The sequence below is a fragment of the Patella vulgata genome, chromosome 4 (assembly GCF_932274485.2).
Source record: "Patella vulgata chromosome 4, xgPatVulg1.2, whole genome shotgun sequence".
Classification (NCBI taxonomy): domain Eukaryota; kingdom Metazoa; phylum Mollusca; class Gastropoda; family Patellidae; genus Patella; species Patella vulgata.
This window is the reverse complement of record NC_065882.2, coordinates 29,879,240-29,897,007: the sequence shown is the minus strand read 5'-3', so window position 1 is coordinate 29,897,007 and position 17,768 is coordinate 29,879,240. Positions and strand designations below refer to the sequence as shown.

The 17,768-nt window shown below is 36.7% G+C and overlaps 1 protein-coding gene across 1 annotated transcript in view; it reads right to left on the bottom strand.

The window, feature by feature from the left end:
- Window positions 1-17,768, bottom strand: part of LOC130012428 (mucin-5AC-like) — a 539,248-nt gene that overhangs the window by 351,983 nt on the left and 169,497 nt on the right. The window contains exon 10 of the mRNA XM_056100369.1: window positions 856-921. The gene's annotated coding sequence lies outside the window, so the exon portion shown is untranslated. The remainder of the gene's footprint in view (window positions 1-855; window positions 922-17,768) is intronic.

The following is a 17,768-nucleotide window of genomic DNA, read 5'->3' as shown; positions in this document are numbered from 1 at the left end:
GACAGACAGACGGACAGACAGACAGACAGACAGACGGACGAACCCATTTTAATAGTCCCCTGCTTTCTTCGAAAGGCGGGGGACAAACATGATTTTTCATACTATCAGGAACCATAATTCAGGAAGTTATGCGCAAATCTCGAAAAGAACCAAGATCTTTGGATTATAAACATGCATTTCAACTTTCATCAAAATCAGATGAAAATTGTGACCTCTAGAGTGTCCACAAGCTAAAAACGCGATTTTTCTTACAATCAGAAATGAAATGAAATGGGGTTTAACGTCCTACTGTTCTGCTCCGAACTGGGCTAATGAAGACGGGCATATGCCATACATTGTGCTATGAGGGAAATTTTGCCCGAACAGTGGCACTACGACCTACTCTTACATCGAATTTCAACTGTCAAGGGATCTTTCACGTGCAGGCCAATGTGTACACGGGACCTCGCTTTTTCGTGCTATTCGAACGACTAGACAGCTGTCCTCGTCAGGCCCCCCGTCCTGCATCTCTGACAAGTGAGAACCACACCGGAAAATCTGGATGAACCTTCTCAACCAATGATGGGATCGAACACCCGACCTCCTTGCTACCGAGCCAGTGTCTTACCCACTTAGCCACCGTGATCCCCTTGTATAATCAGGGGCTATAATCCATGAAGTTATGGTCCGATATATGCCAATATCGAAAGGAACCAAGATCTTTGGGAGATAGCAGATCTATATTTTAAGTTTCGTCAAAATCGGAAAAAATTGTGACCTGTAGAGTGTCCACAAACAAATTGTGGATGGACGGACAGGGGCGACGACAATATACGTCCACATGAAAATGTGGGTATACACAAATTATAAACTTACCTCAACAAATTTACTAGTTTGTAATAAAGTTTGTGTAGCTTGACAATTACTGGCATATTCCATATCCTATAAATACATAATAAAATATATTCTACTACTTTATTAGACACCTTACTAAAATACTATTAATCAAGTCTTTCTAAATAAACAATGAAACCTTGCCAAAAATTTCACCCAAAACTACATCCTCGGTATCCCCAGTGGTTTCATTCTGTTCTACTCCATTAACCCCTGGGTTAATCTATGGGGGGACACGTTTTCAAGTTATCCACCCTTGATGACTGTGCTATTTTCATCGACCAAACCTATCAATCTTTAATTGCAAAGGAAGTTGGCAAAGGGACGTAACTCTCATCGGAAGTGATCAAGGGCCATAACTCTGGCAGTAATTTATCAGAAATCGCTGAAAATCAATAGGCTTTTTCGTCTCATGACCTTAAACACTGTGTATAAATTTAACGTCAATCGGATATTAACTTTGGCCTCTAGAGCGTCCACAAGATATTTTGAAGTGATCAAGGGTCATAACTCTGGCAGTAATTATTGATAATCGCTGAAAATCAATAGGTTTCTTTGTCTCATGACCTTAAACACTATGTATAGGGAGGATAATGAAGCCGCCGACTCACAGGCCAAAATGACGTCGTCATACTTGCGACCTATGTCAGAGCTACCCACCAGGTCGCGTCTCGGTACCCCCAGCATTTTTGGCGATGCTTAAAACTATCTGTAATATAAAGCTGCTATGTTGGTCCAATCAGAAGCCGGATACTAGCTCTACAGTCTCTCTTTCAATTCGCGTCTGCGTGTATTTTGGTTCTAAAGTTAGGTCAAATATTTTACAAGTCTGTTGAAAAAGTCCAAAAAACACTGTACGGAAGAACCGAAGGTAAGTTTTTTTGTTACTTTAAACTATTATCTAAGTAAAATATATGTATTGAACTGCATCATTTCCAAAAATCAAGGAGACTGAACCCCCAGAAGTAACTTTATTTCGACGCAGGTTTCACTCGGTCGTTTCAGTCGATTCCCGCCATGATGGATTTTGATGCTTCACGTGCTGGGAATTGGCATAGAAAACTAATTAAATTTCATATAAAATATCGCTGATAAGGACAGGTATGTACCCCCTATGGTAAAATAAGATATATCCTATTTTAATCTTGTGCAGATATTTTACCGTAACAGGAAGCAGAGGTTTGCACACGATTTTGTTGAAAAATCTTGATAAAATGGGTCACGTGATCGGAATGGGTGCCTCTGATTGGATAGCGTCAAAGTTTGTAAACAAACTACATACTTCCCTTTATTTTCTAGGCTCAATTGACTTTGATTTCTCAATGATTTTTGCTAGATTCCTTTGATTGTGTTTCAATTGATAAAAATTATATTTATACACAGCTTATTTAAAGGCTCAATACCACTCTTGTTGTAACTGAATAATATGTCCCAATCTTTATTCTGATCAACAAATTGTACTATTTTACAATATTCCAATTAATTGATGATACAAATTTCATCATAACACACCTAATTTAAAAAATTGGAAAAATTCAACTAAATGATTTGAAAAGCCTGACGTAAAGCTTTTCAAATGTGACATGGATTTAAAAATATTTTTGAACCCTCTGGACAAGTAAAATAGGATTTAATGTATAATTTACACACCAGGTAGGACACTAACACATCTAGTACTTAGATTAAGGCTATTTTTTATTTTCTGGAGCTGTCAAGCCAGAGATTGTCCCTTTAATCTAGGCTTAATAAAGAAAATTTGGTTGGAACCATAATGAAATAAATTGAAATTTTACTTCATGATTAGACCTACTCTAGAGAAGTAGGATTTTAATTGATTTTCAAGCTCATTTTATTTTTGTCTATTGAAGTTCTTATCTGTCAACTTTGTTGTCTGTTTTTCATGATTTTGATGCTTCAAGTGTAGTAAATCGGTACAGGAAAATTTTTTAATTTCGTATAGATGCTGCTGATATTGACAGGTATGTAGCCCCTATGGTGAAATATGATATCCTATTTTAATCCGGGGGTGTGGGGGGGGGGGGGGTGGATGGCCGCTGTATCATAAGGTCTGTCATTGAGTCAACTGGCATGGTTTCAACTCCCCGGTTGTACGTGACAAGGAGTAGGGTTGCCTGTTCAATCTCATGGGTTTTCTCCGGGTCCCCCGGTTTCCTCCCGCTGATAAAGACCCCTACGCGCAAGCAAATTATTGAAATAAAATTGAACCATGTGTTAGTCCCGAAATGACCTAGTTTGTGTTGAGTATTTTAATCTTGAGCAGATATTTTAACGTTAGCGCAATCAAAGTTTGAAAGCAAACTACACATGCTTTTACTTTCCAATTGACTTTGATTTCTCCATGATTTCTGCTAGATTCCTTTGATTGTGTTTCAATTGATAATAATTATACACAGCTTATTTAAACATACATAATATGCAAGAGCTAAATTTGATTATTGCAAGTCTTAATTTAGGCTTCAGATGTAATAGAAATTATAAAGTAGATCTTTATTTAAACAACAAGCCCAAAATCAACTCTGTAGACCCACGGATGGCTCAGCTACAGCTTGGATTTAAATAGGATTTCACTGATTGATTAAATCAAAAATGGCGCCCCATTCGGAGATTATTAACCGTTACGTTGACGTTATCAGTTAGATCGAGGCTAAATGATAGAGTGTACGAAGCGAGGTAGCTGTTAAGCGATGCCACATGTCAGTTAATTTGATTGAAAGTTCGATATATACGGCCTTGATATTATGTTCAATTGTTGTTTAAATCAGAGTTTGGATGTTGGTGTTATACGCTCTTTTGTCACTTGCGTTTATCAATGGAAATTGATAAACATTGCAGCTAACATCACCCCAGTTGAATTGCAGCCCCATTGGATCACTGTAGTGTTTCCTATTATTTGTCTGCTTCGGGAGTCACGTAGTCACGTTACAGTACAAGAGTACACCCAGACTAACAAGAAGTCGGCTATAATTATGCCTCATTGATTTGGTCCATTCCTTTCAAACTTTCGTTTCTTATCTATATAATAAAAGTCTTATTTTTAATTTGTAGTAAAAATAAATGTGATATGAATTGAACTGCAACCCCGTCTCAAGCCATTGAAAACGTTACTTGATAATTGAGATTATGTAGGTGGAGTTAATGCCTGTCAATCAAACGATCGGCCACGGTAAAGATATAATTGTCTACCATTTCTAGTCAAATATCACAACGCTGATAACTTTGTTCAGAATAAAGTAATTTGACTGAAATTTTCAATATATTCTTCTTTCATCGTCTACTTTTGAACTGTTATAGCAAGAATGGCCAACTCTCTATAAAAATCTCCCATAATGTATCTTTAAAGGCTCAATACCACTATAACAATTATGCACAGCTTATTTAATTGGGGCTTAATAAGGGAAATTTCTTGTCTACGATATCACCCTAGGTGGAAGTGGACGTAAAATGAACGAAAAAGGGAAATTTGGCTGGAACCATAATGTAATGTAATCTTTGTCTATTAAAGTTCTTATATCTGTTTTGTATTTTTCAGGTCAATTGAGCAGAATGCCTTCGAAGAAAAGAAATCATCGACTGTTCAATAGTCGACCAACTACTTCTGGGAAAGCAGCACTTCACGTCAGTGACTACTTCAGCTTACTGCCATCAGCCATCCAGGATTTAAAGAAGGGACACCTCTTCCACCTCCTGATCAGTAATCAGCGACATGTTGGTTCAGTTCAGAAGATACTATAAGCACTATCTGGTGTTTGTGTTTCTTACTATTGTATATCAAAAGTCTTAGAATTCTTGGAAAAGTACAGGAAGCTTACAGATCCGGCTGAGTTTGAGTCAATTGAGAAAGATTGTAAAGACGATTTTGTTTGTGGGACCTCAAAGCCTAAATCCTGTGTTGTCACACGCCCATCGAATTTGTATGTGCCTCATCCTTTTCAAACAAGTCTACAAGCTGTGTCTCATCCTTTGCCATCTCCCATGCCATCTCCAGTAAAAACAAGGCGGTCATGTGGTAACTGTTAAGAAGAGTCTTCGGAAGTGTATTGCTGAAAAACTAACATTGAAGAGCAAGAAGCGCAAGAAGTGTAGGCCGGTTGTGAGAATAACTGAACCACTACTAACTGCTGACAGGCCCTAGGAGGAAACAGATTAATTACCAGCATCTCCCCACAAAAAGACTCCGGGAATACCTTCATCGACGAGATGAGACAATCAGAAGACTCAAAAAGAAGAAAAGGGTTGTTATTTCACCTGATGACAATTAATGACATTCAGTTGTTTCAGACAAGATCAGGAAGCTTGAAAAGACAAAGACAAGATATCAAGAGGAAATAATCACGTTAAAAAATGATTTGTTCTGTTTTATTTATAAATCCGTTTCAAATTATATTGCATTAAATCAAAGGTACATATATCACAATAAATAACTCCTGTAGCAGTCGCTATCGTGAAACACGATAGTCGTGTGATACAATAGGACTCAGCAGTGATGGGGTTTTGCCAGTATATTCCGGACATGTCCGACGCTATTTTCCAAACGTCCTAAATTGTCCGACCAGGAATATGCCCAATCGGACATCAAGACATGGTAAATAATATTCAAAATTCCAAAATTAATATAGTGTACTAAGTGCATAACTACCACTCAACCCGATTATCGTTGATAATAAACTGGATTGATTAGGTAATTCAGTGATCAATGTATTTATCGTTTCATGCCGCCTATACACCTACCTTGATTAACTACTTCATCTGCCTTGATTGGCTGACTTAATTCTTTGTCCGACAATTCATCAATTCAATCCTGAACAGAAGTCATTGCTTCTCCTTTGTCGAACTATATATCAATCCAATAAACTTAATCTACATGATTAATCCGTGATTTCTCCATTACCTCACGTTTTAATCTCCTTGATGTCGGCAGTAGACATTAGTCATAGATGTAATATATCCTAATAGTATATAACACCGCAAATCAATATACATTGTGTCCGATAACTTGTCTGTAATATTTCTTCAGTGGAAGCTGAAGTTAAATAAAGCTATTTCACACACACACACACACGAAAAATGAAAGTAAAAATCTCGCGAGACACGTGGAATTAAGAGGTGTAAACGTGCCGAATGTAATACGTCTGATGTCGGGAGAAATTCTATTTTGATGGCATATTGTCCGATTTATGATCATATTTTGAATGGGGTTTATGTTTTAAAATAAATAAATAAACACGCTAAGAAATGTTGACGAATATTTCGATTGGAATAACGTAAGTAGTTACAGTAATTGTTTTAGACGATAGCGTGTGCTTAGAGTCGAATGGGATTATTTAGCAGTTGGTGTCACTCGCTCGTTGTGTTAGAGCGATGTTTACTACAGTTTACGGCCAAATAAATTTCAGGATGTCATTTTTTTTACCTTCCGTATATAAATTGAAACGGAGTATAAGACTAATGCCGGACTTTACTGAAAAATATATCGACTTATGACCCGAAAAATGCGGTAATTTTGGGGGAATTTGAAACCGGATAGCGGATGAGCAGTAGTCGGCACGCTTTCATTCTATGGTATTACGATGTCATCTAATTTTTTAGGAATATTATTGACATGAATTTGAATACCGTACGGGAATTAAATATGAAAAATTACGAGGTGCACTTATTTTTTTTTTATTACGTATGAATTTGAATATTTTGTTGACACATGATTCTTAATTGTGGTTTGAAAACGCCTGCTTAAATAACGATAAGAGTTATGTCCCTTTATTTTCGGGAAGAAAATGTCCGATAACTAAAATTTTGAAATCCCATCACTGGGACTCAGTGTAATTTAATATGTAATATAAACAATATTTGTCATAAACAATTGATGTCAAAAAGACATACTGTCATGGTGTTTGGAATATTGAATAGTTTCGTCAATAATCCTGAAGAAAAAAATAAATGAAATGAAATGAAATGGAGTTTATCGTCCTACTGTTCTGCTCCTAACCTGGGCTAATGAAGACGGGCATACGCCATACAGTGTGCTATGAGGGAAATTTTGCCCGGACAGCGGCACTACGGCCTACTCTTATATCGAATTCCAACTGTCAAGGGATCTTTTACGTGCACGCCAATGTGTACACGGGACCTCGGTTTTTCGTCCCATCCGAACGACTAGACAGCTTTCCTTGTCAGCCCCTCCGTCCTGCATCACTGACAAGGGAGAACCACGCCGGAAAATCTGGATGAACTTTCTCGGCCAATGCAGGGATCGAACACCCGACCTCCAGGCTAGCGAACTAGCGTCTTACCCACTTAGCCACGTGATCCCCCTGAAGAAAAAAGCCACGATGTATGGAAAGAACACGCATGTTCAAATTCTGAACAATACATTTACATACCGGTATGCGGTTACATGCCTAGTGAAAGACACATATGCATCAAACTTTACGGAATGACTATATTACACAGTTTAGATATTTACACTGCGTTCAAAATGTTTTGTATTTACTGCATTAAAAATGTATGGTAAAGAATGAAATGAAATGGACGCCACAATAGGCACTTGATTTATTTTAGAAAACAAATTGTATTTCGATCGAAGGGCCTGTTCTACATGAATCCCAAATCAATGGACCGTCATAGTAACTTTAAAACTGCATCTGAAACCACTTTCCTTTGTAAGAATTAAGAATTGCTACGTGGTCCCACCTGGCAACCCATTTGCCATTACTAAATATTTTAAGTATTAAAATATTCCGCACACATACACAAAACCAAACCATATGGAATCAATGCCTATCATTAGCAAGCAATAAACACCATTAAACTTATTTTTGGTAGATACATTCCCGGGTACAAACTGGGTGGTTTGATGATATAGTTGGACTAAAAACATATTCAAACTACCAGTAATTAATATATCATAATTTTGCTTCAAATTCTTCTCAAAACATTGCAAATGCCAGGGAATACCCTAGCTATAAAAAAAATTGATCAAAAGAGGTCATGTTTGTGTCACGTGACTTACCGCTCTCTCGGAGGAGGAGAATTCATTGCGTACACAAGACGATGTTGTCTTTAATCGCAGACTATTATTTACAAATATTGAAGCCTAATTAAATTCTCGGATTATCCACCGCCCGCTTCTTTTTCCGTGATTTTTATCTCAGAAAGTGTTGTACGTCTAACTCTTCATAAAGTTTATCAACATGTATATCAAACGCTCAATCTCCGCGTGCAACCTTTGACGTCATGCGTGCAGACACTCCTAATCTTCGGGCTGTCGATTAGGAAAACCCTTACATTTTCGTCCTGTATGCGCTCCATGAGTGTTTTTCAGGGAATCCAGTATTTTTCTAGTAAGATTGGATATTCTACTTTCCGTATATACCAATATTGCCATACTTTTATTGGAAATAACCACCCGATAAATACTTTTCTGGGAACCTATCTTTAAGAATCCACATAGAATTTCGTATCTGAACTGACACTTTTGCGCGATCTCTTTGCGGCACGGAAATCGTAGATTAACATATCATATAAGGCACTGCTTACTATGAAACGAGTAAAGTGGTTTCGCATTATGTGTAACACGTCACATAAGATCAATTACACTAACAGACATGACAATATACGTGTAACTTTGTTGATCACCTTGTATCAGCTGTTCAAATTACTTAATCCGTTAAAATCACAAAATCCATTCAGTATGCCGTTTATGCTTTGATGTTTTAAATTTATTTGATTTCTGTCATTGATATTTTCTAATATTGACTTTAAACTGATAACACAAGTTTTTTTTGTTGACAAAGACAGTTTTCCAATTTCCAAACCAGATCAATACGTTAAATCGTTTCTTAAATATAGACACGTCACCCCTTTTACAATCTGCTTACCGTATTCATACAATAGACAGAGAGAGAGAGAGAGAGAGAAATGGGGTTTAACGTCCACTCGACACAAACTAGGTCATTTCGGGTCATTATGGTTTAATTATTTCAATAATTCGCTTGCGCATAGGGGTCTTTAGCAGTGAGAGGAAACCGGAGGACCCGGAGAAAACCCACGAGGTTGGACAGGCGACCCTAATCCTTGTCACGTACAACCGGGGATTCGAAAACAACGCCAGTCGACTCAATGACAGACTTTATGATAAAGCGCGCGCACGCTAACCATTCAGCCATCCAACCCCCCCATACAATAGACAATAAATATCCCAATTAATAACCCCGTTCTTTTTCCAATAATTATCACAGACACAAATACCGTATTAATATTCATCGTTTTATAGTCATCACTCCGAAGACGCTTTCAAGGAAATATCAAACAACGAGGTCTTATGAATTGTAACCTATCCCACAGCCCGGCACTTAGAATTACCCAATAACACCCAATAACACCCAATCCCCAAAACACCCAATAACTGCCCAATAACATCCAAAATGTTGATTTGGGAAACACAAAATAACAATTTAGTTGAATTTAATGTTAATTCTCGTCTTTTAGACCAGCTCTATCTTTTTCCCTAATTTTCATTGGGTAGAACTACCACAAATGGAGTAACATGTGGAAACCAGAGGTCACAGTCACGCAAAAATCCGCGTATTTCACACATTTTTTTCAAAATAAACGCAAAAATTGACGGACACTGCGTAATTTACACGCAGAAAATTTCCCCGACGTGAGAATAATTAGATTATTCTATGTCGTAGTTTGTACAATTTATGTGCTTCACCCGACAATTACACACCTCTACTGCACATAGTCTCCGTAGTTTTTTTAATATTTCCTCTTATTTCATTCATAAGTTCATGGCAGTAAGCCTACGTAGCTATCCTATTGGAAGCAATAAAGCGCATTTCATACAAGACTTGGGATTGGCTAGAACATGATATACTGTTTATATTCAGCCAATCAAATGTTGGCTTTAATAGCGATAGTTTTCTCTTTACGTCCTGTCGAAGTGAAAGATTGAAATGACTGTGCCGTCAACCATAGACATGCCGTTAACCTCCAGTCGTCATTAGACTAAATACCGTAGGTCTTGTGGAAACTTCTTGCTCAAAAGCAAGTATGAAGGTTCACCATGGAAAACTTGAAATACACATACTGGAAGTAAAGATCAGTAAACATGCAATTATCTGCCCCACATTTCAACCCAGGGGTTTCATTAACAGCCGGCCGCCGGCGAATTTCCCCGGCTACTTGGCTCGTTGCGCCGGCTATAAAATGATTCCATCTGAGAATTTATTATGTCATGAAAAGTTTGTAAAATGGAGTACTTCTTTAAGTATAAATGTACTGGTATACAGAGTTTTGCTACGTAATATAGAACGGGTAGCGGGCGAGTTTACAAACTGTACGCCCAACAATAAACAGTGTCACGGTTATCGAGTTTAAAAGTACAACGTGATAATCAAGAAACAGGTGATATTCTGTATCTCCTTTCAAAAAGAGTTACCTGAGTAGTTTAATAACGTGCCTTCCCTTTTTTCACCCACTCTACTCAAAATTTCTTAACCATCAATTACATTTATACTCAATATAAAAGGTACTACGAGGCTTATCTCTTTATACCTTACTATTTTACATACTTTCTTTTGAAAACTGTCATTTATACCGGCTAGTTTTCATGCATTTCAGAGTTTCCGATAACCAGTATTTTAACTTCCCGTTGGTCCATGGGACCGGTGAACAATGATAAATGAAAACCATAAACCTCAACAAAATTAACTGCTACTTTATCTTTCCATTCATACCTCGTGTCAAAAATCACGTGCTGACTATGGGTGTCGAAAAGTGGTGCTACATGTATCTATAGTAACTTGGGTATGGCGGTTTCTACCGTCTTGAAGATCGCTGCTTAATGTCTGCATGATCTTCACAAAATGGCGCCGAAGCAGACGAATCTTTCGTACTTTAATGGGGGTGGTGCAGATACATACATGTATGTATCAAATGCAAAAGAAAGATCGCCATATCTTTTGTAGTTACAGTGAGTAGTGCACCAGCGGAGGAAAGACTGGTTTACGTCGGTAAAACTTAATATACGTCTATGCGTAATCGTTTAGTTTTTGTCTGTCACCTTTTAGTTTTTATTGATTCGATGATGATAGACAAACGACACACTGATCATGTGACAACCATAATTGAAATTGCTATAACGACAACATTTATAAAATAAAGCTTCTGTCAGCATGTGTATTATAAAGTAAAAAATCATAATGTTAAACAATATTTAAAACTTAAGCTAATAACATTGCTGATTCATTGACCAAATTCCAACGATGTCACGTGTCATCGGTAATGGCGATTCTTTCGAAAAAATATATTATTAATGACTGTTTCTCGGAGTATTCAGTGTTTTATCAGTGGATTATATTCAATGAAGATTTAAATTTAACAACTGGTTTGTGAAACCATCAAAAATGTATGATCCAATTAAAATTTTAATATCTACCTGGAATTCATATGGACATGTCATGGAGCGTCAAAGACGTGCGATTCTCGTTATTCACAATACAATCCATGACGAGATTATATATCGGTAAACTGACATGGAATAAAATACGTAGTAACTACCGACCCTACACCCAATAATAATAATAATGACTGAAAAACGAAGTTTAATAGCCCACGGTGTATTGATGTGCCAGATATCTATATATACATTAGAAAAGATTGATAAAGGGATCGTTGAGTTACTGGTTAGATCAACCCATTTTCCGCGACTGCACCAAACTGAGTTTTCAAACCTGTTCACTAGTTAATTACCGTGTGTGCTAACTTTTACATTCAAAAACTATTTACCCAATATTATAGGTTCTGATAGAAATACAAAGATGCCCATATTTGGCCTTTATATAAATTGATGAAAGTGGTGTAAAATCAACCAAATTGCATCATATTGTGTGCCAAAACGCAAAATTTTCTCAGGGCGGCATGCCCCCGAACCCCCCTAGGTTATTTCGCGCCTTTGGCGCTCAATTAGATCGACTGCCGCGCTCTTTTCAAGCCTTTGGCTCTCAAAACATTAGCCGCCTACTCTGATACTTTACCCACCTACAGTAATATTTAATGAAACCCCTGCAACCTGACCAACCTCTCATGTATTAAGTTGTATCCTTCCACCTCGAAATCATGAATATTCACCAAAACCTGGCAAGAAATGTATTTTCAAACCCTTTTCTTTGATTCTACACCAAAAAGTTGACAAAAATTGCCATGCAAAAGCGGGGGAGGGGGCAAGACTAAAAATAACTTAGGAATATTTGGTGAGCTGTGTCCTAATGTATTATATTATGCTCTCGTTGCAATTCGTTGTAATGTATTGTAATTAGTGATTGATTAATAGTTTATTAAAACAGTAATTATATGCATTGACAATATTATCAGGGGCAGATCTAGGAATTTTGAAAAGAGGGGGGGGCACAAAATGTGGGCACTGACCGCGGGGGTTAGGGGGTCCCCCAAGAAAATTATCCATCATTTCCTTGCATCTGTAGCCATTTCAAGAGCTATTTGGCTGATATTTTCGTCTAAGTAAACGTTCGAAAATCGTTGAAAAAGAGCCTTAAAATCGAGCAAAAAAGCCAGTTGAATATGCTACTCGAAAAGTGTCTAGGCGAGCGAGGCATTATGAGGGGAAAAAAGACGAATGTATTCCCAAGCCACTTCACTATTTAAGCCTTGTAACTTGTACTGTCCACACATGAAATAATGCTACATCAAGTTGCACTCATGCGCGTCGGTGATGGGCATGAGTGTATATGCCGCCGATTCCACAAGATGCTACTCTGTGTCCAATTATTCATAAATATTGTTGAATTTCGGTTAATAGTGCTCAATTTGTACTTTATCAAATTTCAATCTCACTGTTTAATTTTGATTACTAAGCGTCAAATTAACTAGTGTTTAGTTTCTCGACACGTGTTGAATTATAAGCGTCCTGTCTAATTAGCATGACTGTTCAATAATAAGTTGGACCGTTCAATTTCCCGAGCCGTGATTAAAATCAATCAATGTGTCCAATTACGCAAGGTGTTCAATTTTGTTGTCAAACATCTAATTTCACGTGTGATGTTCAGATATTACGATTTGTTTAGTTGTTGGTCATCGTTCAGTTTTGCCGCCGAATGTCTATTTTGCCGCACAATGTTGAAATACTGTAATAAGTGTTAGTTTTAGTACTGACCTGTTGCGATACGGTGAAATATTATTTTTCAGGATCACGACAGGTATCTGTAATGCCTGTCATTATCCGGGGATTATTTTTCAAGATCACTACGGTGAAACAGATGTTGGATTTTTAATGGTGACGGGACGGTTACGAAGCAAAGTTTACTGTTTCGTCCACAATGATAAAACGTGTATTTATATATCCATTTAAAACAGTATTTCCCAAACTGACAACACATCCACGAATGATAAATCTCACGCATCTGATTTATGTGTGTACACGTCGACTCCCTACCCTGATTAAATCCTTTTGTTTAAATGTCTTCGCAATTAAGACTAAAAGGATGGGTATTGCACCAATCATATATTACATAATATGGGATCTATAGAAAGCATTTTGGGTTGAGAGAGAGAGAGAAATGGGGTTTAACGTCCACTCGACACAACCTAGGTCATTTCGGGACTAACATATGGTATTAATTTTATTTCAATAATTCGCTAGCGCGTAGGGGTCTTTAGCACTGGGAGGAAACTGGAGGATCCTGAGAAAACCCACGAGGTTGGACAGGCGACACTACTCCTTGTCATGTACAACAGTGGATTCGAAACCACGTCAGTTGACTCAATGACAGGCCTTATGATACAGCGCGCACGTGCTAACCATTCGGCCATCTAACCCCTCATTTTGGATTGAAGGGTAGTGCGATTATCTGTGGCAATAAACACAGAAGGCTTGTAGAATTAATACACATGTGTCAGAAGCTAACAATATGTCTATTGTGTAAGACAAAACGTGAAAATAAACTACTAATTCAAACTCTTTATTTCTTTTTATTATTATAGAACGACAACCCCTTTTCGCTGAAGATCAAATAAAACCTACTAAATACATTCCATGCTTATATGTAACGCATAACTTTGCCAAACTTTATTTCAGAGAAAGCCAATTTAAAGATAATTGTATCATATATTTAAGTTTAATTTTTAATAAAGAATGGGGATATCATAAATAAGTTAATTTGATGTTTTTGTGGCATGTACTATATTAGATGAGATTGAAAGAGCATTTTAGATTAGGGGTTACAGAACAACAAGTAAGGTGGAATTAAAAAGTCGAACGGAACTGTTCTTCAGACTGAATTGCGACGCCAATCATAAAATTTTACTGAGTTCGAGCTGCCATACTTTCTAGGCAGAAATAGCTCTTTGGAATTAATGTCTTTGTTAGAAATTTTGGCATTTACCTGTGACAATAATTTAAGCTTCGTGCAAAAATCGTGAAACATATAGTTTCAACTTGAAAGAAATGTTAGAAAATGGCTAACAAACAATAAGCATTGTTGATTGTAAAACATTCTTGGTTCATTTTTGCTTGAACGTTTGCTGAATACCATGGACATGTATTAGTCCGATTATACCTTGCTGACGTTTTCATTTTGGCACCAAAGAGTCTGGTGGATGCATACTGTCAATCAAAGTTCCATAATGAGAATTGACACGTAACATCAAAAGAAACCGATTGACGACGCCCCTTTAACAACAATATGACTTTTATTGTTAATTGTCAGTAGTAATAATTAAAAATTTTGAAAAGAGATGTTGATGTATTTATTACTCAAATAGTTTCTCAATTAGCAGAATGTCAAAATAAAGAAAATACAGTTACACTTACAATATGACTAACTAAGAGTTATTCGTCGCGATTGGCTGGACCCCCACTCCACCCGTTACATTTAATACCAATTTGTAACGAGTAATTGTGATTACTTTGTTACGGTAAAACTCCTGTTTTTAGGAATGTGGATATGTGGGATTGTTTAATTTTTTTAAATTGGTACAGACTTGAAAGTTCGCACATGCAGATAGTCTTCTGAACCAACTGATGTTTAGTCATATTTGCAGTTGACATATTCTGACATATTCCTTACACCTGTGGTAATTATTTCTTTGTATTGTGCACAAACGTCATTCCTTAAATAGCCCCACGCCCCTTTAACAACTTATAAAGCATGATTTTTCTGTTAGTCAATTTATTCTACACTTTTTGATGTGCTTTATAACTATTGAAAAGACTCGAATTCATAAGATCTGGTTGTTAGATGTGTTTACTCTGTGTGTTGATGGATAAAACAATCAAAATTAATATTCGTGTCTGTGATAATTATTGGTAACGGAACGTTTTTTTTAATTAGGATATTAGTGTCTATGGTATGAAAACGGTAAGCAGTTTGTATTTGGAATTTACAAGTTGAACGAGTGTCAGTAAACTAGTTCAGAAGCAAACTTATACACGGTTAATTTAATACTCTTGACTCGTATATAAATTGATTGGAATAAATCAGTTTTACTCCTTGGTTGTTTATATTGTTTTATTTACCTAATAATCAACTAGTATGGCTCGCCATAACGACTGAGATTAGTTCACCGATGTTTTTGTAATAAAGAACAATAGTATTGTTTGTTGATTAGCGTTATGATTTTAGATAAAATGATAATGTTTTTGTAATAAAGTGGACCCGTATTGTTTGTTGATTGACTTTATTCCATGATTTAAAACAATTGGTGATGGTTAATATTGGGTCAAAAATAATTCTTTAAAGTGCGCTGGAGCCCCTTTTAGATAAACAAAGTGGCTACGTGCAATTTTATTCTTTGATCTTTTATACACGGGACATTTCTGTTATTCAAACCAATCTGCACGTGAATTACTACATAACAAGTTGACAGTTCATCATTGATTTGGGATTCATGTGGAATAGATTTTTCGGTCAAAATACAGTTATTCTTTTCTAAATTAATACGAATGCCTTGGATTTTTGTGTGGATTTGATAGCGGTTATAATTAACCAATATTCTCTCACATCGGAGACTTGTGTTGCGTTCAGTTCATTTTTATGGTAAGTACGAGCTTACGTCTAACTTGAAAGCGCTTTCGAATCCCGTTGCAAGTTCTATTTATGTCTTATTTCTATTTGTAAGACCGATAACCAAATACCTTTTTAGTTTTCAATTTAAAAGTCTATCTTTGCCGTAATTCTTAACTATATACACTCTCAATACAGTAAATATGCAAAAAAATTTGAACATATGTATAGTCTTATGCATACGTGTCCTTTAAAATGTTCTAGACATGCAGCTTTACATGACTTGTTGGAAATATAACCGCATATATATTGTACAGAATATGTGAACAGGCGTGTTTTCACTATACAACATGGACTAATGCGTCCATATTATTAACGAAAATATTCAACATTCATAACATCGTGCCAGTATATTGTTTATGACAAATAAATACCGTTAATTTTGTGTGTAAAATTACACCGAGGCCTATTGTGTCACATGATAGCATATGCTACACCGCGTTATATATCGTGGCAATTTTCAACAAAAAACGGCACGATAATCGTGTTTCGTCAAACCTTCGTGACATTTGTACTGATACCTGTTGTCGTATGAATCCTGAAAAATAATATTTTACCGTATCGCAACAGGTCAGTACTAAAACTAACATTTATTACAGTATTTCAACATCGTGTGGCAAAATAGACATTCGACGGCAAAACTGAACGATGACCAACAACTAAACACATCGTAATATCTGAGCATCGTACGTGAAATTAGATGTTTGACAACAAAATTGAACACCTTGCGTAATTGGACACATTGACTGATTTTAATCACGGCTCGGGAAATTGAACGGTCCAACTAATTATTGAACAGTCGTGCTAATTAGACGGGAAGCTTATAATTCAACACGTGTCGAGAAACTAAACACTAGTTAATTAGACGCTTGGTAATCAAAATTAAACAGTGAGATTGAAATTCGATAGAAGTACAAATTGAGCACTATTCGCCGAAATTCAACAATAATTGGACACAGAGTAGAATTAACGCTATTTACGCCAGATTAAACAGTACCAAAGTTACAGTGATATTAGATTCAAAATTCAGAGAGAGAGAGAGAAAGAGGGGGGGGAAACGTCCACTCGACACAAACTAGGCCATTTCGGGACTAACATATGGTTCAATTTTATTTCAATATCTCACTTGCGCATAGGGGTCTTTAGCAGTGGGAGGAAACCGGGGAACCCGGAGACGACCCACAAGGTTGGGCATTAATTGTGATATCAGACATGTCTATATCATTATGTCTATATGCCAATCCCATCCCACCATCTAATGAAGAGTGGTTCAACGACTCAAATTTTTGTCCTTATAAAAACTGACCGACTTACCTGTCTGATTGCATCATTCGGGCCCTTTTCTGAGGTGAGCAGAATTTAGTCCCGCGCACGTGATTTTGGAGGTCGCAGCAAATATATGTCACAAATACCTTTCCACGTGGAATTATACAAACATGTATTGGTAGATAAAGCCAAGTAGAAATATACCCATTACGTGCTTCGACTTTCGTGTTTATTTAATTGCGAACGTGAGCAAAATTTTCGATTGTACGCTTTGATTTAATTTTTGATTTTGGCGATTTCGGTACAGAGCTAGCTGTAATAGCTTCGTTTCATTTCTAACTTTTAAAACCATGAACGTGGCAAGATAAACTGATTACAACATTTTGGGATTTACATTTATTTAGTGGTTACCTTTTTTTACGCGGCGCTCTATTTACTTCAGGAAATAAATATTTGCTAGCTCTAAATACGCAGAATTATTTGAGACCGGAAAATAACCGAAACAAATTTTTTAATGGTAGTCATTAT